The sequence below is a fragment of the Vulpes vulpes genome, chromosome 1 (genome assembly GCF_048418805.1).
Source record: "Vulpes vulpes isolate BD-2025 chromosome 1, VulVul3, whole genome shotgun sequence".
Lineage (NCBI taxonomy): Eukaryota > Metazoa > Chordata > Mammalia > Carnivora > Canidae > Vulpes > Vulpes vulpes.
In genome coordinates, this window is record NC_132780.1 from 139,509,789 (window position 1) to 139,533,121 (window position 23,333).

At 44.3% G+C, this 23,333-nt stretch overlaps 1 protein-coding gene across 5 annotated transcripts in view; it reads right to left on the minus strand.

The window, feature by feature from the left end:
• CCND3 (cyclin D3) overlaps positions 1 to 23,333 on the minus strand; it is a 96,534-nt gene that overhangs the window by 51,977 nt on the left and 21,224 nt on the right. For 2 of the 5 annotated variants that reach the window (XM_025990899.2, XM_072731976.1), the window contains one exon: positions 11,317 to 11,430. The exons of the other annotated variants lie outside the window; for them this stretch is intronic. The gene's annotated coding sequence lies outside the window, so the exon portion shown is untranslated. The remainder of the gene's footprint in view (positions 1 to 11,316; positions 11,431 to 23,333) is intronic. 5 annotated transcript variants of the gene reach the window in all.

The following is a 23,333-nucleotide window of genomic DNA, read 5'->3' on the forward strand; positions in this document are numbered from 1 at the left end:
CTCTGAGCTCAGTGTGGTCTGCTTGGGATTCTCTCTCTCTCCCTTTCCCTCTGCCCCTCTCCCTGCTCGTGCTCGCGCTTATGCTCTCTCTCTTTCTCTCAAATAAATCTTAAAAGAAAAAAAAAGGGTTATTTATGATAGCAAAAATGTGTAAACAGGGCAGCTCCAGTGGCTCAGCAGTTTAGTGTCTGCTTTCAGCCCAGGGTGTGATCCTGGAGGCTCCGGATCGAGTCCTGCGTCGGGCTCCCTGTGTGGAGCCTGCTTCTCCCTCTGCCAGTGGCTTTGCTCCCCCCGCCCCCATGTCTGTCATGAATAAATAAATAAAATCTCAAAAAAAGAGAGAGAGAAAAGTCTTCTCTAAAAAAAAAAAAAAATGTGTAAACAATCTTACAGTCCAAGGGCAGGGAAATGGTTATGTGAATTATGTCCCACAGCCAATCAGTTCTATCTGTGCAGCATTTATAATAAGCAGGGAAAATGTTGAGAAATTGAAAAAAGCAAGGATATATAATTGTATGAATGGAATGATAAAATTATGTATTGAAAAAACCTAGGAGGGTAAAATACTGAAATTTTGGCAGTGAGTTGTCTTTGAGTTTTAAATTTTGCTTTTACAAATGTGTATCCTTTTTATTGTAAAACTCATGATAAAGACTTAAAAATAGTGGCACCTGGGTAGCTCAGTTGCTTAAGTTGCTCAGTTGCCTTTGGCTCAGGTCATGATCCCAGGGTTCTGGGATTGAGCCCCACCTTGGGCTCCCTGCTCAGCAGGAAGCCTGCTTCTCCCTCTGCCTCTGTCGGTTGGTGCTCTTTCTCTCTCTGTCAAATAAATAAATAAAATCTTAAAAAAAAATACTTTAAAAATACAGAAATGGATAGCAAACAGAAATCACTCATAACCCCATTATCTGCCAGTAACAGAGAGGTCACCTTCACATGTGAGAGAGAGTGAATGATTTTCTTTTCTGTGTTCTATTATTTGTAGATTTTCTATTATTAGTAGAAAATTAAATATGCTTTGTTTTTATTTAAGATTTTATTTTTAAGTAATTTCTATACCCAACATTGGGCTCAAGCACACAACCTGGAGACCAAGAATCACAAGTTCTTCCAGCTGAGCCAGTGAGGTGCCCCTCTTTAAAATAACATTCCAGGGCGCCTGGGTGGCTCAGTCGGTTAAGCATGTAATTTTTGGTTTTGGCTTGGGTCATGATCTTGGCTTGGGTCATGATCTTGGGTCCTGAGATTGAGCTCTGCTTTGGGCTCTGTACTCAGAGCAGAGTCTGTTTTTGTCTCTCTCTCTTTCTCTCTGCTCCTCTCCCTGCTCTTTGTTTCTCTCTGGAATAAATAAATAAAATCTTAAAAAAAAAAAAAAAATCCTTGTGGGGGCCGTGCCTGGGTGGCTCAGTGGCTGAACATATGCCCTCAGCTCAGGTCATGATCCCAGGGTCCTGGGATCAAGTTCCCCATCAGGCTCTCCACAGGGAGCCTGTTTCTCCCTCTGCCTATGTCTCTGCCTCTCTCTCTCTCTCATGAAAAATAAGTAAAATCTTGGGATCCCTGGGTGGCGCAGTGGTTTGGCGCCTGCCTTTGGCCCAGGGCACGATCCTGGAGACCCGGGATCGAATCCCACGTCGGGCTCCCGGTGCATGGGGCCTGCTTCTCCCTCTGCCTATGTCTCTGCCTCTCTCGCTCTCTCTGTGTGTGACTATCATAAATAAATAAAAATTGAAAAAAAAAAAAAAAGAAAAATAAGTAAAATCTTAAAAAAGAAAAATCTGGGATGCCTGGGTGGCTGAGCTATTCAGCACCTGCCTTCAACTCAGGTAGTGATCCCGGAATTCGAGATCAAGTCCCACATCAGGCTCCCTGCAAAGAACCTGCTTCTCCTCCCTCTGTGTCTCTGCCTCTCTTTCTCTCTCTCTTTCTCTCTGTGTATCTCTCATGAATAAATAAATAAATAGTAAAAAAAAAAAAAAAAAATCCTTGGAAGGGCACCTGGCTGGCTCATTTCATGGAGCCTACAACTCTCAATCTTGGAGTTGTGAGTTTGAGCCCCACATGTGGCATGGTGCTTACCTAAAACTTAAAAAAATTTTTTTAATAAATAGATAAAAATAATCCTCATCAGCCATCATTTCTAAGGCCTCTCCATGGAATCTTTCAAATCCTCCAGTTTGAATGGATCTCTCATTCCTATCTACACTCTAATCTATATTAGTTCAGGATATAGTTTATTCTGTATGCTTATTAATTGTGTTTTTTGCATTTCCTTCTCTCCTTGCAGGCAGAGACAAGTCTTACCCTTTCTATATCCTAGCTTTGTATCTAGAAATTTACTGATTAAATGTTCCTGCCATGTTTCCTGTTATGTCCCTGCCCGTACATTCATGTGCCCTCTCTCCAGCCAACACAGTGGATGCTCAGAGAATCTATCTTCTTTTAGGGGAGTTTGATGGCCTAAATCTCTCCCAGCTTCCTAGCTTGAATGTTGCTCCATCTCTCCCTCCCACATACCAGGACACAAAGGGCGGGGCACTTTCTCCAGAAGGGCCCCAGTCATAATGCACCTTTGTGTGAAGCAACAACCTTTGCACTGGCTCTTATTAGTATTTTCAGAGAAATTCGTTTATCAGATTAACTAGTTGGCACTGACATGAAGAATCTGACCCTGGGACAGAGATATAAGCAAACTAAGGTGGGGTGGTGAGCGCGTGGCAGAGCAAAGATCTGGCTGGTGGGTAACAATATGACTGTTCTAGGGTAGAGGAGGCCGACTGGGGGCAAGACAGGTAAGGGGGCAGGGATCAGGTTGGGGCAGCCCAGACTTAGGAGGCCATTAAAATCAATTTTCACTTACTTTACCAAAGCACTTAGAGCCACAGCGTGAGCTGAAAACCAGGAGCAGCAGGAAAATCTGGCCAGACACCAAGAACAGCCTCAGTCTATCATTTTAGGATTTCAGATGATCACTTCTTTCCTGTCCCCAAGAACGGCAATATCTAATTACATAGCACTTATATGGTGCCCCTGCTCTACCCTTTTTATTATATTAAGTTGATCAATCTATAAACCAGAGGAGATAAGTATTATTAATATTATGTGACAGATGAGGAAACTGGCATAAAAAGATTAAGTAACTTGCCCAAGTTCCCACAGCCAGATGGGGACAATCTAAAACGTGGGATCCATCAGAACCTGTGCTCCAAGTGCTAAGAAGGGCACAGTGAGATCCTCCCTTCCAGGATTAGGCCCCCAGGGCCTCTCTGCTCTACCCTTTCACTTTTCCTTTCTGGTACTACAGGAGGAAGCAAAAGGGCTGGAAAGCCTATAGCACTAAGGCAGTGCTATACTTGGTAGTTTAGAGGTGACTAATAAACAAGCTTAAAAAAAAAAAAAGGGAGATCCTCCCACCCCTGGTTGTGTAGTATTCAAAAGCTCCCTCTATCTATCAGCCCACCCAACTGCTGAATTAAATTTAGCCTTGCAGGGGATCCCCGGGTGGCTCAGCGGCTTAGCGCTTGCCTTCGGCCCAGGGCGTGATCCTGGAGACCAGGGATCGAATCCCATGTCGGGCTCCCCGCATGGAGCCTGCTTCTCCCTCTGCCTGTGTCCCTGCCTCTTTCTCTCTCTCTCTCTCTCTCTGTCTCTCACATGAATAAATAAATAAAACCTTTAAAAAAAAATTTAGCCTTGCAAATAACCTCTAAGCAACTCCTGGAGTGGATAGGAGTTCAGGCATTTAAAAAATACTTATTGTAGGGAAGTCTGGGTGGCTCAGTCAATTAAGCATTCAACTCTTGGTTTCAGCTCAGGTCATGATCTCAGGGTCCTAGGATTGCTCCTTACCTAGCAGGGAGTCTGCTTCCCCCTCCTTCCTCTGCCCCTCCCTCCGCTCTTGCAATGTCTCTCTCTCTCTCTCTCAAATAAATAAATAATATTTATTGTATACCTACTAGGTGTCAAGCACTGGTCTAAGTGCCAAAATAAATTTTTTTGGCTAAAAGGATTATCACAGTAAGCAAGATGGCAGAAAAATGTAAGGGTCTTCTCAAGCAGGGATGGAACACATGGGACTACTAAGGTGACTCCTCTCTGCGCCATGGCTCAGGTCTTTCCAAGAGCAGGCATGGGGATGCCGGGGTGATTCAGTCAGTGACGCCTCTGCCTTCAGCTTAGGTCATGATCCCAGGATCCTGAGATTGAGCCTGCACTGGACTCCCGCTGAGCAGGAGGTCTGCTTCTCCCTCTCCCTCTGCCCTCCCTCCCCTCTCACACTCTCTCTCTCAAAGAAATAGAATCTTAAAAAAAAAAAAAAAAAAAAAGGAGCAGCCATAGATACAAGTCGAGAGTAGCTGAAGTCAAAGATGTCTCCAAGGCAGAAAATGCTTAATAGGGGGCTTTCAGGGGATCCCTGGGTGGCGCAGCAGTTTAGCGCCTGTCTTTGGCCCAGGGCGCGATCCTGGAGACCGGGGATCAAATCCCACATCGGGCTCCCGGTGCATGGAGCCCGCTTCTCCCTCTGCCTATGTCTCTGCCTCTCTCTCTCTCTCTCTCTCTCTCTCTCTGTGTGTGTGACTATCATAAATAAATAAAAATTTTTTTAAAAAATAGGGGGCTTTCAGGTCTCAAATACTATGTCACCACAAGATGGTAAGAGCCCTGGATTCCTGGGTCACTGCTTGGAGGTCATGAAGTGAAAAAAGCTGTCTGATTTCATGGACCATTGTTGCAATAAAGTCTGTTGTGTTGGGAGAATGAAAGTTCTGAGATGTTTGGTGGAGCTGGGGTTAATGGGCTTCCCTTAGTCTGGGAAGCTTTCCCCAAACTAGTCACCCTCCTCTCCACAGGGTTCATCTCTTCTGTAAGGCCTCCTGAAGCCCTTTGTTTGAATTTCTACAATGGCACTTCTAGTGGATGTTTTAGGGTCAGTCTTCTCTTGAGTGGTGAGCTCCTTAAGGGTAGGACTTAATATAAGCACATCACTCAGGTGTTCAAGAAACTGAGATGATTTGGTGAAGAGGAAGAACAATGTAGCTTTGGATAGACCATCTAAACCGATGGTAAGATACCTGAGTGTCCCTACTCCACTAGCATTTTAAATAAAGGGCTTTGAGCTCAGTAAGATGTGAGAGGGGATTTGGGCCATCAGAAAAGTCTCAACAGGGATGCCTACGTGGCTCAGCAGTTGACCATCTGCCTTTGGCTCAGGTCGTGATCCCGGGGTCCTGTGATCGAGTCCCGCAACAGGCTCCCCATGGGGAGCCTGCTTCTCCCTCTGCCTGTGTCTCTGCCTTTGTGTCTCTCATGAATAAATAAATAAAATCTTTTAAAAAAAAGTGTCAACATTGAGAACTTTAATAGCAGAAGAGATCCTGTAGATCAAGATCATGATAGCCAGCCACTGTGCCGAGCTCTTTTCATCATTTTTTAAAAAAATTTTTAGACACAGAGAGAGAGGTGGGGGAGAGGTAGAGGACTAGGGAGAGAGAGAGGGAGAGATAGAGAGAGAGAGAGAGAGAGAGAGAGAGAGAGAATCCCAAACAGACTGCCCACTGAGCATGGAGCTCCATGCAGGGTTCGATCTCACAACCCCAAGAACATGACCTGAGCAGAAACCAAGGGTCGGACGCTTAACTGATTGAGCCACTCAGGCACCCCTCATCATTATTTTACTCCATTCTCAGAGCAACCCCAGGAAGTAGTGATTATTACTGCAACTTCAAAGACAAGGAAGCTGAGACTCAGGTTATATATGGTAACATCCTGGTAAGTTGAGGAGCTAGAACTCAGATAAAAGCAAGACCAATACAATAAACATAATCATAAAGACATTGAGTTGTTTTTTTTTTAATACTTGGGATGCCCCAGGTAATTTAGTACTTTTTTTAAAAGTAAATTCTATGCCCAACATGGGACTTGAACTCCTGACTCCAACATCAAGGAGTCACATGTTCATCCGAATGAGCCGGTTGGGCACCCCAATTTAGTACTTTCATATGCTTACATCTTGCAACCATCCTATGAAACAGTATCTACAAATGCAAAAGTATAGTTCTACTGATCAGCTAAGCTCTTAACCGTAACTATGGCTTTAAGTAAGCTTTTAGGGACATTCACTATTAAAGGGCTAGAAAGATAATAATTTGCAAAAAACACTTTTATAGTTTGCAAAATGATTTCACGCTTTTATCGTTTGATTCCCACAAGGTAGTGAAGGGGGATGGGCAAGGCAAGTGGAGTTTTTTGTTGTTTTTTTAAAGATTCTTATTTATGAGAGACACACAGAGAGAGGCAAAGACATAGGGAGAGGGAGAAGCCGGCTCCCCATGGGGAGCCTGATGCAGGACTCCATCGCAGGACCCCAGGATCACAACCTGAGTCAAAGGCAGATGCTAAACTGTTGAGCCACCCAGGTGCCCCAAGGCAAGGGTTTTGATACCCAATTGAAAGATGAGGAACCTAAGACTCCAGGATACAATCAAGATTCGAATGGAGGTCTTTGACTTCTAATGCAGGCCCCATTAAAAGCACAGGTAGAAAAGAAGCAATACATAGAAAGGGTGAAAATTAAATGATGGAAATAATATAATACTAACTGAAAGAAGTTTATGCCAAATATTAACATGGGATAAAACATATGCTAGGCAAAAAGTATTATAAAAGATAGTTATCAGATGATGATTCAAAAATGTGCTACAATAATAATTTGTTTGTTAGAACAATATAATAATTCTAAATCGGTATATCCCAAATAAGAAAAGCTTCAAAATGCATAAAGCTAAACTTGACAAAACTATAAGGAGAAATTGATAAATCCACATTGGGGCAAGAGAGTTTTAATGCATCTTTTAAAATAATTGATAGGGATCCCTGGGTGGCGCAGCGGTTTGGCGCCTGCCTTTGGCCCAGGGCGCGATCCTGGAGACCCTGGATCGAGTCCCACGTCGGGCTCCCGGTGCATGGAGCCTGCTTCTCCCTCTGCCTGTGTCTCTGCCTCTCTCTCTCTCTGTGTGACTATCATGAATAAATAAAAATTAAAAAAAATAATAATAATAATTGATAGATCAAGGAGTGCCTGGGTGGCTTGGTCGGTTAAAGGTCTGCTTTTGGCTCAGGTCATGACCCCAGGTCCTGGGATCCAGGCCCACATTGGGCTCCCTGCTCAGTGTGGAGCCTGCTTCTCCTTCTGCCTCTGCCCCTCCCCTGCTTGTGCTCTTGCACGCTTTCTCTCTGAAATGAAAAAAAAAAAATCTTTTAAAACACGAAATAAAAAACAAAAGATAATATATCATGTGACAATTCAGTATATTACAGAAATACAACAAAATTTAACAAAAATATTAATGTAATTTATAGCATTCACAATGAAGAAAGAAAACCCACAGCATCATTTCAATAGATGTAGAAAAAGCATTTGATAAAATTCAACTCCTATTAAAAAGCGTTTACCAAAAACCTACAGCATTATTATTAGTAGGGAACTCTAAGAATCACTTGTTCCAGGGGATGGAGGGATGGGCAAAATGAGTGAAGGGGAGTAGGAGATACAGGATTCCAGTCACAGAATGAAAAGCCACATGAATAAATACAGTCATTGGTATTGTAACAGCGATGTATGGTGTCAGATGGTAGCTACACGTGTGGTGAGCATGGCATAACCTAATAAACCTGTTGAATCACCACGTTGTACATTTGAAATTAATGTAACACCGTGTGTCAACTATATTTCAATTAAGAAAAATAGGGGGTAACTGGCTGGCTCAGTTGGAAGAGCATGTGACTCCTAACCTCAGCGTCCTGAGGTTGAGCCCCACATTGGGTGTAGAGTTTACTAAAAAAAAAACTTAAAAAAATTTTTATGTATTTATTTGAGAGAGTGAGAGAGGAAGAGCACAAGCGGGGGAGGGCAGAAAGAGAAGCAAACTTCCCACTGAGCAAAGAGCCTGAGCCAAAGGCAGATGCTTAACTGATTGAGCTACCCGAGCTACCCAGGTGCCCAATAAGTAAACTTAAAAAAAAAAAAAAAAAAAAGTAGCATTTCCTTCAAACTCAGGAACAAGTCAAAGAAGTCAGCTGTTCCTCCTTCTAATTGACTACATTGGAGCAACAGCAGAAAGCAAAGAAAAATAAATTCAAGGTATAGAATTAGAAAGAAACAAGGTAATTATTAATAGATGATGTGATTGGACAGAATCTGTTCAAGTCCTTAAATTACTAAAATTAGTTATAAGAACGATCAACAAAACTGAGTATGTCAGTAGTGTTTATTGGAGGGATGGCACCAAAAGGGGGACACAGGAAGTGTCCATGGAATTACTGATGTTGTATGTAAATTGTAAGGTGGGTATTACAGGTTTAGTTTTATTACGCTGCTTTATAATGTATACATATATATGTATATGTATTTATATTCGTTTGTGCCATATTCAATATTCATATTCATAATTCAATTTAACAGTTTAAATGTCTCTCTACTTTCTATATTACATGTGTTGTTCTATTCTTTTACAAGGCAGGGGCACCTGGGAGGCTCAGGGAGTGGTTAAGCATCTGCCTTTGGCTCAGGGCGTGATCCTGGAGTCCTGGGATCGAGTCCCATATCAGGCTCCCCATGGGGAGCCTGCTTCTCCTTCTGCCTCTCTGTGCCGCTCATGAATGAATGAATACATAAATAAATAATCTTTATTCTTTTACAAGACGCATATAAAAACGTCTGTATTTGGAAGAAAAAATGATTAAAGAAAGAAAAAAAGAAAAGCCAATGAACAGAGGCTAGATGTTTTTTTTGTTTTGTTTTGTTTTGTTTTGTTTTTTGCTAGATGGGTTTGATGGATGGGCTGCTGGGTGACAGGGAGGGTGGTTAACAAGGCTAAGCCCAATTAACGTCAGGACAAGGGCTTAGTCAAGGACTGAGAAGAGCTTGGGAGATTGGTGGTGGTGGGGGGCACTGGTAGCAGTGACCTTTAAGAGGGCAGTTTTTATAGGCTGGCAGGAGGCGGGGCCCAAAAGCAGAGGGTTAAATCATGAATGAATAAATAGCAAAAAACTGGAAACCACCCAAAGGCCTAACAATCGGGGCCTGGTTAAACAACCATAGCACCATTCATAGAAGAAATGATGCTGTGTCCACACACAGACGGGCTTACAAAATTAGGTGACGTAAAACATTTCAGGACACAAGATAGCATTTGTGCCGATCACAATCATGAAAGGACACGCGTGTGCAGCGAGGAGCAGATAGGATTGGACAAGACCAAGTCATGTTTGCGGATGCTGTTCTAAGGTTAGGAGATTTTTTCTTCTTTTTTGGAATGCTGGCAATCAACAAACGAAAACATGTAATGTTTCTTTAAAATCCAAAGAATGGCTGTTGAAGGGATGGACGCAGCCAGCGAAGGCCACTCGGTGGAGAAATCTGCCGGTGCCAGGAAGAAATGGGATGGCAAAGCAGCTGGGGGAGTGTGGAGGGCTTTGGGCAGCAGCTGGTGGGGGGAGGAGAGGGAGAGGCGATTTCCTTTACTGCCTGTATTTCTTTTTTTAATTAAAATATTAATAATCTTCCTTTTCAACGGATTCGGTCTAGAAGGGTGCGTGTGTGCACATGTGTGCGTGTGCTTGTGTGTGTGTGTGTGTGTGTGTGTGTGTGTGTGGTAAGCGAGCCTCAGCCCCAGCTCTACGCCCCACTGTTAACAGTCGAATGTAGCTTTCCGGAGCTGTACCATTTTCTATTATATGCAGCTCACTGGTTTTTAATTACTGAGTGAGATAGGCTTTCTCACATAGAGCATTAGAGGGACTTAAATAGGGGAAATGTCCCATCCTCCAGAGTTAACTTCTGTTGGAAAGTGTCCTTCCAGATTTTTTTGTCTGAGTGCCTGTAAATGCCTGCATGTGTATTCGCATATAGGTTTATGGCTGGTTGTTTTTACAAAAGTGAGAACATTTTCTACCCGTAGTTGAGCGGTTTCACTCTACAATATGTCATGATGGATCACTCCCAAGTCACCACATAGAGATTAACCTCATGCTTGGATAGCTGCCTAATATCCCACAGCATACAGATGAAAGGTAAGCTTCAGAGAACACAGGGGCATCACTTGCCCTATGATTGGCAGGGAAGGAGGTCCAGAGACAAAAGATTCAAGATGGCAGGAGGCATTGCTTGGAGGCAGACTGGTCCAGGGAGTCAGAAGAAAGCAGACAGAGAGATCTTTTTCTGCCCTCTCCTCTTAAGCCAGAGTCCCATCCAAATCTAGCTCAACACACAGAACTGCAGGGGGGAGGATTATGATTTGAGCCTGAGTGATAAAGCCACCACTGAGGAGGGAGAACTTCCTTGAGTGACATGTTCTTCCCCCAGTGGTAGCTAAGCTGAGCCTACTTATCAGAAATCTTAAGGGGAGCCCCAGAATAGCAGTTCTGTAAGTGTAGTCCCTGAGCCCAGAAGCAGCATCGACTGGGGAGCAAGCCAGATGGGCAAATTCTCGGGCCCTTGGTCCTACCCAATCAGAATCTCCGCAAGTGAGTTTTAGCCATCCCAGTTCAAGGGACCCTCCAGGAGATGCAGATGTAGGGAAGGCAACTTTGAATACATTTGTTCTAGAATGTGGCTTTGAGTTTGACCTGCCCCACCCCAGTCTAGGAGATGGCAGAGAAGTCAACCGAGAAGAGGATGGGTTGGCCAACTTCACAGTTGGTCTTCTTTGAGTTTAGAGGCTGTAGGCACAGTCAGCAAGCAACTCTAGGTAGTCCCTGGAACTGTCCTTCCCTCCCTATGACACCACCTCCATCGCACCACCTCCTCTTCTGGGAGGGTGGCAGTGCAACCCATTGCTTCCCACTTTCCCTTAACTGTGTCCCCTCCCAGGCTAAGTAACCCCGCCCCTGGGGCACTGCCCTTGGAGGAATGGAGGACAGAGGAGGCAGAGAGGAGAGCAGCCTTGAAAGTTGGGGAGGAAATGGGATGTGGCTTCAGTGTGGCTGGGTTGGGGGAGGGAGTTGGAGGGAGAAGAGAAAGGAAGAGGAAGAATGTCCTCATTTCACCAGCTGCTTCTGCCCGCACCTGTTCAGCGGAGGCCTGAGGAAGGACACCAGTAAATGAAACACAGCCCCACCCAGTCTACAGGGGCCCCTTCCCACACCGTCGTGGGGCCCGGGTTAACTGACAGGAAAACTGTGAATGGGTTCAGGTGGCTGAAATGAGGGGCGAGGGGAAACAGCTGGTCTCCTCCGGGGGGTAGAGCAACTGTCTTCTATCACCCCCAGGCTCTCAGAGTTTGGGGCAAGGGGTGGAAGGGTGGGGCAGGTGGGTACCAGGTCTGAGACTGCAGATCTCCCTCAGAAGCTGAATGGAACATCACTGCAGAGCAGGAAGTCTCCGTACAAGCAGGCCACGCCCCACTAGAGCAGGTTCCCTGGTGTGAAGCCCTACAACATTCCACAAAGGTCTTCAGTTACTCCATGAGCAATAACCTTCATTAAAAAACAAAATTGAGGGGCGTCGGGGTGGCTCAGTGGTTGAGTGTCTGCCTTTGGCTCAGGTCGTGATCCCAGGGCCCTGGGATTGAGTTCTGAATTGGGCTCCTAAGGGAGAGCCTACTTCTCCCTCTGCGTATGTCTCTGTTTCTCTCAGAATAAATAAATAAAATCTTTAAAAAACAAAATTGACTTTATTTGTAGAGCAGTTTCAGGTTCACTTAGAAAAAGTGAGCTGTGAAAAGTGACAGGAAATTTTAAAAGTTTCCCCTTGGTCTGCTCCCCCCAGAGAAACACACAGTAGCAGTTCGTCCAAGCATTCAATTGGTCAATCAGTCAATCGATCATTTTATACACATCCCAGGAGGGTTTTTGACAGCAATTCTCAAACTTATTAAGAATCACTAGGAAGAGGGCGTGCCTGGGTGGCTCAGTGGTTGAGCGTCTTCCTTCGGATTGAGTCGTGATCTTGGGGTCCTGGGATCGAGTCCCACATCGGGTTCCCCGCGGGGGGGGGCTTGCTTCTCCCTCTGCCTATGTCTCTGCCTCTGAGTGTCTCTCATGAATAAATAAATAAATAAATAAAAATTTTTTTTTAAAGAATCAGGGGATCCCTGGGTGGCGCAGCGGTTTGGCGCCTGCCTTTGGCCCAGGGCGCGATCCTGTAGACCCAGGATCGAATCCCACGTCGGGCTCCCGGTGCATGGAGCCTGCTTTTCCCTCTGCCTGTGTCTCTGCCTCTCTCTCTCTCTCTCTCTGTGACTATCATAAATAAAAAAAATAAAAATAAAATAAAATAAAAGAATCACCAGGAAGTTTATTAACGAGGCAGGCTCTGGGTCTCCCAACCAGAGATTCTGATTCAGGAGGTCTGGAGGGAGACCCTGGTAATGTATTTTTTATTGTTTTTTGACATACTCCACAGGCGATGTTGATATATTTGACACACTGGGCCCTATGATGAGAAGAATTGGTGTAGGGTAGAGGGCCAGAGGCTCTGGTGGGAAGTGAGGAAGTGGTGAACATAAAAACCTGAATACTCCTGCCCAACAAAAAAACAAAAGCCCCAATCCCATTCCCCAGCCCCCACCTTGAGAACTGATGACACAGCATATGGATCAATGTAAACTGAGGCAGTGGGCAATGATGGGTGCTCACAGGCCCTGAAAATGTCAGAGAAGACCAGACCATGAGAATGCTCATGGTACTGAGATCCATCCCTTCTAGAGCAACCAGAAAAGACTCAGAGTGAGGAGGAAATAAGCCAGGAACATGTCTAAGAATTCTTTGTTGTGAGGCTTGAGTAAATTAAAGTTTCTGTGCCTCCATTTCCTCACCTGTAAAATGGGGCTCACGATGGTCCTTCCTAGGTAACGTTAAAAGAACACTATATGTAAAGAGTTTAGAGCAGTACCTGGTACTGCTCTGGTACATAATAAGCACTAAGTAAATGAAAGTTGTCACTGTTAGCACAAAGAAGGGCCCCAATTGGCAGAGAGGAGTGGAGAGGGCCAGAAGAAAGCCTTGGGTCTAGGAGAATGCAAGCATCCTCTTGAGGATGATTAGTGTGGTTTGAACAGAGGGGTCATGGATAAGGATATGCAGGATTAGATTGGAAAGATGAGGCAGGGGTGTTGAATTATGGCCCCCAACATGATATGTTGAAGTTCTAACTCCTAGTATCTCAGAATGTTACCTTATTTGGAAATAGATTGTTGCAGATCTAATTAACATGAAGTCCTATGTGAGTAGGATAGGTCCTTAACCCAATATGACTGGTGTCTTTATAAGAAAAGACACAGAAGAAAATGGACACTTAAAGACAGAGGCAGATCAGAGTGACAGAGCTAAAAGTCAAGGAACACCTTGGGATACCGGAAGATAAAAGAAATAGGAAGGATCCTCTTCTAAAGGCTTTGGAGGGACACAGTCTGCTGACACCTTCATTTTGGACTTCTGGTCTCCAGAACTGTGAGAGAGTACATTCCTGTTGTTTTAAGTCACTCAGTCTGTGGTCCTTTGTTATGGCTGCCCTAGGAAATGAATATTGGGGGTGTTTGCATTCCATGTGACAAGCAGCATGGAGCCACACTGTGGCATCTTCAACAGGGAAATTAGTCTTGATGAATAAACCAAAGAAACTTGGACTCATATCAAAACCTGCTCCCAGTCTTAGCTCATTTTTTTTTAAAAGCCTTTGCTTAAAAGTCCTTTGCCCAAGCGTCAAAAATGTTGGATGTCATAAAAAGACAAAGAAAAATTAAGGAGCCATTTTAGGCTAAAGGAAACCTACAGAGACATGACAACTGAATATAATCCATGATCTGGATCTTTGTTTTTTTGTTGTTTTTGTTTTGTTTTGTTTGGGCTATAAAGCATATACCATTAGGACAACTGTGATGTAAGAATGAGGTCTATAGATCCAAGCATCGTGTCAATGTTAATTTCCTGGGTTTTATCAATCTATTGGGGTTATGGAAGAGAAGACCTTATTTTAGGAGACACACCAAACTATTTAGAAGTGAAGGGATATAATGTCTGTAACATATTCAAATAATGTGTATATATATATGAATGTACATATATATGAATGATAGATTGATAAAGCAAATGTAATGAAATGTTAACATTGGGAAATCCAGGTGAAGACTATATGAGGATTTTTGCATAATTCTTGCAACTTTTCTCTATCTGAAATTGTCAAAATAAAAAGGTGAGGGGAAAGAAGTCTGTTGACTGATCCTGTGACTTTCCTACTGAACTTTCTCTAACCCCCTGAAGTCTCTAGAGTCTAAATCTGGACACTGAGCAAATGTGATCAGAGAAAGACTTCTGAGAACTTCTGATTTCTACATGTTGGGATTCTACTTATGCCTTTGGTGGTTATGGGCTATTAAAATGTGGTTAATTAATGTGGAATTCTCTACAAATTATTTGCAAAAATTACCTGGGACTGGAAGGAGCCATACATATGAAATCCGGCTTCTATCAGATTCATTATATCCTCATTAATATCCTGAGACAGGTGAATGCAGGCTCTTTTTAAACACATTTGGAAATAGAAATCTTACCCCCTCTCACAGCCCATTCCATTACTGGTCAGTTTTGACCATTAGACAATTTCTCAACCTACTGAGCTGGAACCTCCCTTCCTGACACAGGATAATATACAAGTTCCGGTGTGTCACTGTCTTTCAAGAATGTAAATGTAATATTCCAGGTCCAGCCTGACAAACAGAAGGCAGAGAGTGCTTGCTGGGTATTCTGTTCACATAGCCTCAAATGGAATTAGGCTTTTTCAAGACTGAATTACACAGTTGACTCATAATTAACTTAGACTCAACTCCCAACCACAGTTTTCTCTTGTGAACCACGGTTAACAGCTATTGGTTATCACCACCCAACATCACATTATGTATCTGAGTGTGCTCAGGGTCAGGCTCTACCTCTAAATGTAAATTTCATAAAGGCAGGGGCTTCGTCTTGTTCTGACTCCCCAGCACCTACAAGTCCAGGCCCATTGTAGACATTCATTTTTTTTAAGATTATTAATTTTAGAGGAGGAGAGTCCTAAGCAGATTCCACACTGAGTGCAGACCCTGACAGGGGGCTTGATCTCACCACCCTAAGATCATGACTCAAGCCCAGCTGCCTACCACCCCACTCTGATCATAGGCATTCAATAAATATATGCTGAATAGGGATGCCTGGGTAGCTCAGTTGGTTAAGCATCTGCCTTCGGCTCATATCACGATCCTAGAGTCCAGGATCAAGCCCCATGTCGGGCTCCCTGCTCAGTGGGGAGTCTGCTTCTCCCCCTCCCTCTGCCCCTCCCGGCTTGTGTTCTCTCTCTCTCTCTCAAATAAATAAATAAAATCTTTAAATATATATATATATATGGTGAGTAAATGAATTCAGCATATCTATAAAATACAAACTATATATCATTTATCTTGTACTTGTATAATATTTTTTTAAAGATTTTGATTTATTCATGAGAGACACAGAGAGAGAGAGTGAGGCAGAGACATAGGCAAGAGGGAGAGGCAGGCTCCCCGCAAGGAGCTCAATGTGGGACTCCATCCCGGACCCCAGGATCACGTCCTGAGCTAAAGGCAGACGCTCAACTGCTGAGCCACCCAGGCATCCCTGTACTTGTATAATTTATTTAAAATTCACACGCAGTCTATCAACAAGAGAAACTCTGAGGTAACTTGCTTTGCAGAGGACTAATAACTTCAGGGCAAACTTTGTTCTTGTTGGGATTTCTATTTTATTAAATTTACATCCTTGGTTATAACCAATGAGATCCCTGGCTCTCTCAACCAACCTATCAACTATCCCTCCAAGTATCAAGCCATTCATTCAAGAATGACTCTCCACCACAGCAGCACTAGTCTCCTTGCTATTCCTCAAACACTCCAGGAAGCTTCTGGTCCCAGGATCTTGGTTTTGGCTGTTCCTTCCCTTGGCTGCACATCCCCTGGCCCCAGTCACATTGCCAATTCCGCACATTCGTGTCACCGTTCTTCTTCTTCTTTTTTTTTTTTTTAAGATTTATTCATTTATTTATTCATGAAAGACACAGAGGCAGAGACACAGGCAGAGGGAGAAGCAGGCTCCCTATGGGGAGCCTGATGCGGAACTCGATCCAGGAAGCTTGGGATCACAACCTGAGCCGAAAGCAGATGCTCAACCGCCAAGCCACCCTGGTGCCCCTCACATCATCATTCCAATGCTACCTCCCCAATACACCTGACACTAGTCATCCAGTGTTTAAACTATAAGATGTCACCCTCTCCAGTACTATCCCCCAATGCCCAGCTCTATATTTTTTGTCTTGTCAGTAGTTCTTATTACCTTTTAAATTTTTTTTATTTTTATTTATTTATGATAGTCACACACAGACAGAGAGAGAGAGAGAGAGGCAGAGACATAGGCAGAGGGAGAAGCAGGCCCCATGCACAGGGAGCCCGATGTGGGATTCGATCCCGGGTCTCCAGGATCACGCCCTGGGCCAAAGGCAGGAGCCAAACCGCTGCGCCACCCAGGGATCCCCTCTTATTACCTTTTAAGGAACTTTAGGACTTTGCTTATTTTTTGTGCGTATTGCTTCCCTTGCTATACAAGAGAAAGGTTTTTTGCCTGTTCATCAGTATATCCCAGGTGCACAGAGCAATGCCTGGCACATAACAGATACTCAATAAATATTTGCTGAATGAATGAATGGACAACCTGCTCCAGACCCAGGAATGTACATGACACCAAGATGGGACAGACCTCCCTCCCTCCAGAATGGCGCCTAGCTATTAATCAACTCCCACTATATAGTTTTTCAATCAGTAAAACGAAATAAAACAACACCATTAGTAACCCTATTTTGGGGCACCTGGCTGGCTCCGTCAGAAGAGCATGGGACTCTTGATCTCAGGGTTGTGAGCTTGAGCCCCACACTGGGGATAGACATTACTTAACTAAATAAATAAAACATATATGACCTGCTTCATATATGCATAAGCCCCTCCCTGCTTGTGTTCTCTCTTTCTCTCAAATGAATAAATAAAATCTTAAAAAAAAAAAAAAAATATATATATATATATATATATACGGTGAGTAAATGAATTCAGCGTATCTATAAAATACAAACCATATATCATTTATTGTACTTGTATAATATTTTTTTAAAGATTTTATTTATTTATTCATGAGAGACACAGAGAGGGAGAGGCAGAGACAGAAGGAGAAGGAAGGAGGCAGAAGGAGAAGCAGGCTCCATGCAGGGAGCCCGATGTGGGACTCAATCCCGGGACTCCAGGATCACGCCCAAGGGCCAAAGGCAGGCGCCAAACCGCTGAGCCACCCAGGGATCCCTCATTTGTATTTTCTCCCTCATATTTTCCAAAGTTTCTACAATAAGCAAGTATTTCTTGTATAGGAAGAAGAATTCCAATATATGAATATTTGTTGTCCTTGCTGGACTACTATCTGGACTACATACATCCTCATCAAGGCAGTGAGAACACAGATGACACCTTCCTAAAATTGACCTTGTCCTCAGAAAGTTTCCATTCTAGGAGTACCCAGGTGGCTCAGCGGGTTAGGCATCTGAATCAGCTTGGGTTGTGATCTCGAGGTTCTGGGACTGAGCCCAGCATCCCTGCATCAGGCTCCACACTCAGCAGGGAGTCTGCTTCTCCCTCTGCCCCTCCCCCTACTTGTGTGCACATTTTCAAATAAAAAAGAGAAAATCTTTTTTTTTAATTTATTTTATTTTTATTTTATTTTTATTTTATTTATTTATGATAGTCACAGAGAGAGAGAGAGAGGCAGAGACACAGGCAGAGGGAGAAGCAGGCTCCATGCACCGGGAGCCCGATGTGGGATTTGATCCCGGGTCTCCAGGATCGCGCCCTAGGCCAAAGGCAGGTGCCAAACCGCTGCGCCACCCAGGGATCCCTAAAGAGAAAATCTTAAAAACAAAAGTTTCCACTCTAGTTAATATCAATAACAAATACATACACACATTCACTTTAATCCTAAAACAACTCTGTGAGGAAGTCACCATGATCACCTTTATATTATAGATGAAGAAACAGGCTCAAGGAGGTAAAACTACCTTGTTCAAGGTCACTTATCTGAGCCAGGTCACAGATCTGAGCCTGGATTTTAATGCAGGCCCTACCAGAATGGACACTCTCAATCACTCCACCATGCTCCAGAAACTCAAACTAGCAGCTTCCCAGGGACGATGACACAGAATGAGTAGGGGTGAGGGCTATGATGAGAAAGATGCCTGATACACAGTACTTCATTCCATTCTCGAAACTACACTGGGAAAGACATGTTCTTTTTTTTTTTTTTTTTAAGATTTTTATTTATTCATGAGAGAGAGAGAGAGAGAAGCAGAGACATGGGAAGAGGGAGAAGCAGGCTCCATGCAGGGAGCCTAATGTGGGACTGGATCCCTGGACACCAGGATCACGCCCTGGGGCGAAGGCAGGTGCTAAACCGCTGAGCCACCCAGGGATCCCCATGTTCTTTTCATCTCCCTGCTATAAATGAGGAAAGTGAGACTCAGACAAGTGCTTGGACCTCTGCTGTGATGCTTCAGGCTTACTAAAACCTTTGCCCTCCAGTTTTTTCTGCTACAACCATGGTGATAATAATAGTTGTTACCTCACTGACTGTTGGAAAGTGAGAAAACAATAAATTCAAATAGAACAACAGATTCAAAACTCTTATCATCGTGCCTAGCATACGTTAAATGCTTAGAAAATATTAGTTACTGCTAGTATGATTCTTTTTTTTAAAGATTTTCTCCATTTATTTATTCATAGGAGACAGAGAGAGAGGCAGAGACATAGGCAGAGGGAGAAGTAGGCTCTCTGCGGGGAGCTGGATGCGGGAATGGAACTCCAGGACCCAGGGATCATGCCCTGAGCCAAAAGCAGATGCTCAGCCACTGAGCCACCCAGGCATCTCTAGTATGATTTTTGATTCCAGAGTTCACACTCTTTCAACTGCAATAGGCTGACCTGCTAAATGAACAAAGGAGACAGATTAATTCTAAGTGATGCCATCAGGACATTTTTGATGAATGAATGGAATCACAGGGGAGGTGCCATCCGAAGGAGCCTTGATGGAACACCATTTCACTAGGTGGAGGGGGGTGGGGGCATGCCTTGAAGCACAAAAGGGCCCGGCTGGGCTCTCTCCTGCTTTGCAGCCTGCTCCTCTCCAGCAGCTCTCGGCCTCCGTTCCCCACCAAGGCCTTCCGGTTCTCCCGCCTCCTCGGCCCTGCCCCCTCGGCCCTGGGTGCCTTGTCTCAGCTGTTTCCTTAATCAGGGCCCCACAGCTCCGTAGCAGGGGGTGGGAGCCCCTGCCCCTGGGATGGCCCCTGATAAACAGCTGGAGCCCTAGGTCGCTGAATGTGTCATCTCCAAAGGAAAAGCAGAAACAAACCACCAGAGCCAGGGCTGGGTTGGGGTAGGGGTGGGGGGGCAGTGTTGATAAGTCCCATTGCACCAGGGGCCCCTCCATTCTGTCCCAGACTCTACATTTGGGGGCTCCTGCTCCTTATCAAGATTCGGGGTAACAGTGTCTTCTCCTTGACTTCCTTGACTAAGCCTTCCTTGACTAAGCCCTTTCTCCCCTACCCCCTTGCAAGCTTCCATTGCATGCAGCACAGCATCCACCCCTGCTGTTTATTACATTAAGTGGAAACTGCCAGCCTTTGGGGGCTCAACCAGCCTGGGAGTTCTAGAAGGCAAGCATTTTGTCTCATGGGCATAGCCCAAGGCTTAGGAAACTGTGAAAATCCTGCCAACAATTAAGTAAAATACAGGAGAATGATTATGCAGGCATTGGAAAAGAAATGTATTGACAGAAAAATCTTTTTGTTAAAATGTTATGTAGGTAGAAATGAAAGCCTAGGGATTTTTTAATTTTTTAAAAATAATAGGGGATCCCTGGGTGGCTCAGTGGTTTAGCACCTGCCTTCGGCCCAGGGTGTGATCCTGGAGTCCCGAGATCAAGTCCCACATCGGGCTCCCTGCATGGAGCCTGCTTCTCCCTCTGCCTGTGTCTCTGCCTCTGTGTGTGTGTCTCTCTCTCATGAATAAATAAATAAAATCTTTAAAAAAATTTTTTTTAAATAATAGTTACCATTTTATATTTTAGCTGTAAGATGTTCATTTGAGGGGCAAGTTTCAAAGTTTCATTTGACTTTAGAGATCTAAGGATAATGCATTTTTCCTTTAGTTTTATATCTGCAAAGCAAAACAAAAAAGGTATCTCTCACTACTTTTAAAAACATTTTAACTGGAGGGGTACCTGGGTGGTTCATTTGGTTAGGTGTCTGACTTCAGCTCAGGCCATGATCTTGGAATCCTGGGATGGAGCCCACCTGGGGCTTCACAGTTAGCAGGGAGTCTGTTTTTCCCTCTGCCTCCCTCCCCGCCCCCCTCCATTTGTGCGCTCTCTCTCTCTCTTTCTCAAAGAAATAAAATCTTAAAAAACATGTTTTAACTAAGGCACCTAGGTGGCTCAGCAGTTGAGTTTGCCTTTGGCTCAGGTCGCGAACAAGTCCTACATCGGGCTCCCGCAGGGAGTCTGCTTCTCCCTCTGCCTGTGTCTCTGCCTTTCTCTCTGTGTCTCTCATGAATAAATAAAATCTTAAATAAAATAAAATGTACAGTCTAGATTTTCAGGCAAAGGACTCCAGATTTCTAGGTAGTTGTTAAACTACAGTATAACTGGATTATGTGTTACTGGTATAAATTTGTTTTGTAGAATGTCAGATATTTAAGTATATTTACATAGTATAAAAAATGTTATGTAAAAAAAAGAGAAATGCAACACTGGGCATGCAAAATGGCCCTAACTTTGTAAAAATAAAAATGATTATTACACATAAACAACATTCTATGGCCTGGTTTTAAAAGAGTACACCTATGAGTGTGCATGCACAGAAAAAATTATTTCAGGACACACACCATCTCCTAACACTGGTTTTCCCTGGGGGGAAAACTTAGAGAGTGGGGTGGAATTTGCACCTTTACTTCTTCTTCTTCCTGTCTATAATGTGTTTTTAAAATAAATGTAAGAATTTAATATAAAAGTTACCTATTTAATGAGCTGTTTACATAACTGCATGACAATTATGGGAAGGAAACACACAGAACCTAAAAACCAGCTGTCTTCGAGCGGCAAGAACTAGAAACAATTTTTCTAACTTTTCCAGTTTTCTCTATTGTCCAACTTTCCTATATTGAGCAAGTATTCATTTTAACATTGTTTCAAAACTTTAATTAATTAATTAATTCATTCATTCATTCATTTATTAAGACCCTGTCCACAGAAGTGGATGGATCAAGCCTCTATCCACAGTGCCCTCTCCAGATCTGGATGCCTGAGCGGTGGTGGGAGACTGGAGCAAAAATTGCTGGCTCTGGTGAAGAGGATCGTGGCTCTGGCCACACCCTGACCTCTGCCTTCCTCTGCCCCCAACTACACCCATTTACCTTCAACAACTGCCCAGCTCTCCCGGAATCCTCCCCTCACCTCCAGCCTTCCTGACTGGCCCTTGCTTCAGAATGCCCACAGCATAGTGTCTGTATTCCAAGACTTCATACTTGCAGTCTTCTATCCTGTTTCCCTCACTCATTTGTTGGACTCGCATTTATGGAGAGAGTATCAGCAGTGACGGGCACCGCTGGAGAACAAGCATGGGAGCCCAAAGGTGTCCGGCAGATAACAGTCATCCTTCATACAGGCTGAGTGGAAGAGGGTGGAAGAAGGCAACAAAAAAGCAGAGCTTGTCCTCTAGAAAGGACTAGAAGCTGTACCCACATATAACATCCACTAGGACAAGCTACCCAGGAGGCGGGCTTTGTGGGCAGGAGCGGCCAAGTGGATTTTTTAAAAAGATTTTATTGATTTTTTCATGAGAGACACAGAAAGAGAGAGAGAAAGGCAGAGACATAGGCAGAGGAAGAAGCCGGCTTCCTGTAGGGAGGCCGATTTGGGACTTGATCTCAGGACCCTGGGATCATGCCCTGAGCCAAAGGCAGATGCTCAACCACACTGAGCCACCCAGCGGTCTCAGTCAAGTGGATTTAAACTGAGCCTTGAAGAATGGCTACATTTGGACAGACAGGGTGGACAGGAGGAGGCTAAGGGGTATTTCAGGAAGGAAGGGCAGCAAGAGCAAAGTGATAAAAGCAGGAGCACCACAGGAAGGGTCAGGTACTCTTAGTGGCAGGAACTGGGTTATAAAGGTTGATCGTGGGTCAAGGGGCTAGAAAGGTGGATTGAGCCCAGATGCTAAGAGAACTAGAGCACCATGATAGGTTGAACCTGATTTCACAGGCCCTGGGAAGCCTCTGCTGGTCTTTAAAAAAAAAATTTATTTATTTATTTATTTGAAAGAGAGAGCGCATAAGTGGGGGGGTGGGGGTGGGGGGCGCAGAGGGAGAAGGAAAAGCAGACACCCTGCTGAGCGGGGAGCCAGACTCAGGGCTCCATCCCAGGACCCCGAGATCATGACCTGAGCCAAAGGCACACTGAGCCACCAAGGTGCCCCTCTCTGCTGCTGGTCTTTGAGCAATGGTGCTGTGGAAATGCACAGTGATCCAGGTGGGGGCTCCTGAAGGTCTAGCACAGGCAGGCGGCCACAGGATTAGGGAAGAGGCCCAGGGAGGAAACAGCAAACCTTGTTCCCAGGTGTGCAGTGCATCCTTAAAGGAAGAAACTCACTTGCACTGAGTGCTGACCATGAGCATGTCATTATTCTACCAACGTCAATCCTCCAAACAGTCCTGTGAGATGAGATCATGTGATCCCAGTTTAACGTGCCCATGGTCACCTTGCTCATAAGCAGCCCGAGCCATTGGAATACCTAAACTGAAGCACCCTTTCTCCATCTCATTTTCTTTTATAGGTATCTTTTACAGTCACCAGCATCTAGCACTGTATGGTTCAGTACACACTAGAATGAGTGGGTGAAGAAATGAAGGAACAAATGATCGGATCCCAGGGTGGCAAAGAAAGCTTCTGGGCACATATAAAAAGGGTGGAGGTGGGGAAGAGTAAATGGAAAATAAAACAATCGTTTTGTTACCACTTCCTCTGGGGTTGGGTCTCGGTTTTTAACAGCGTGCAGCAGGCACATACAGTCTGGCACACACGCACACACACAGACACACAAAGAGCTATTTATTTACTTCCTTTGTGAGGGGTAAATAAAGATCAGGTCAAAACAGGCCCCCCCTAAACTGCCAGGGGGTCTTCCCCAGGTGTTGATGCAGCACTTGGCTGAGAAAAGTCACAGGTGGCCGCCTGTACGCATGTGTGGG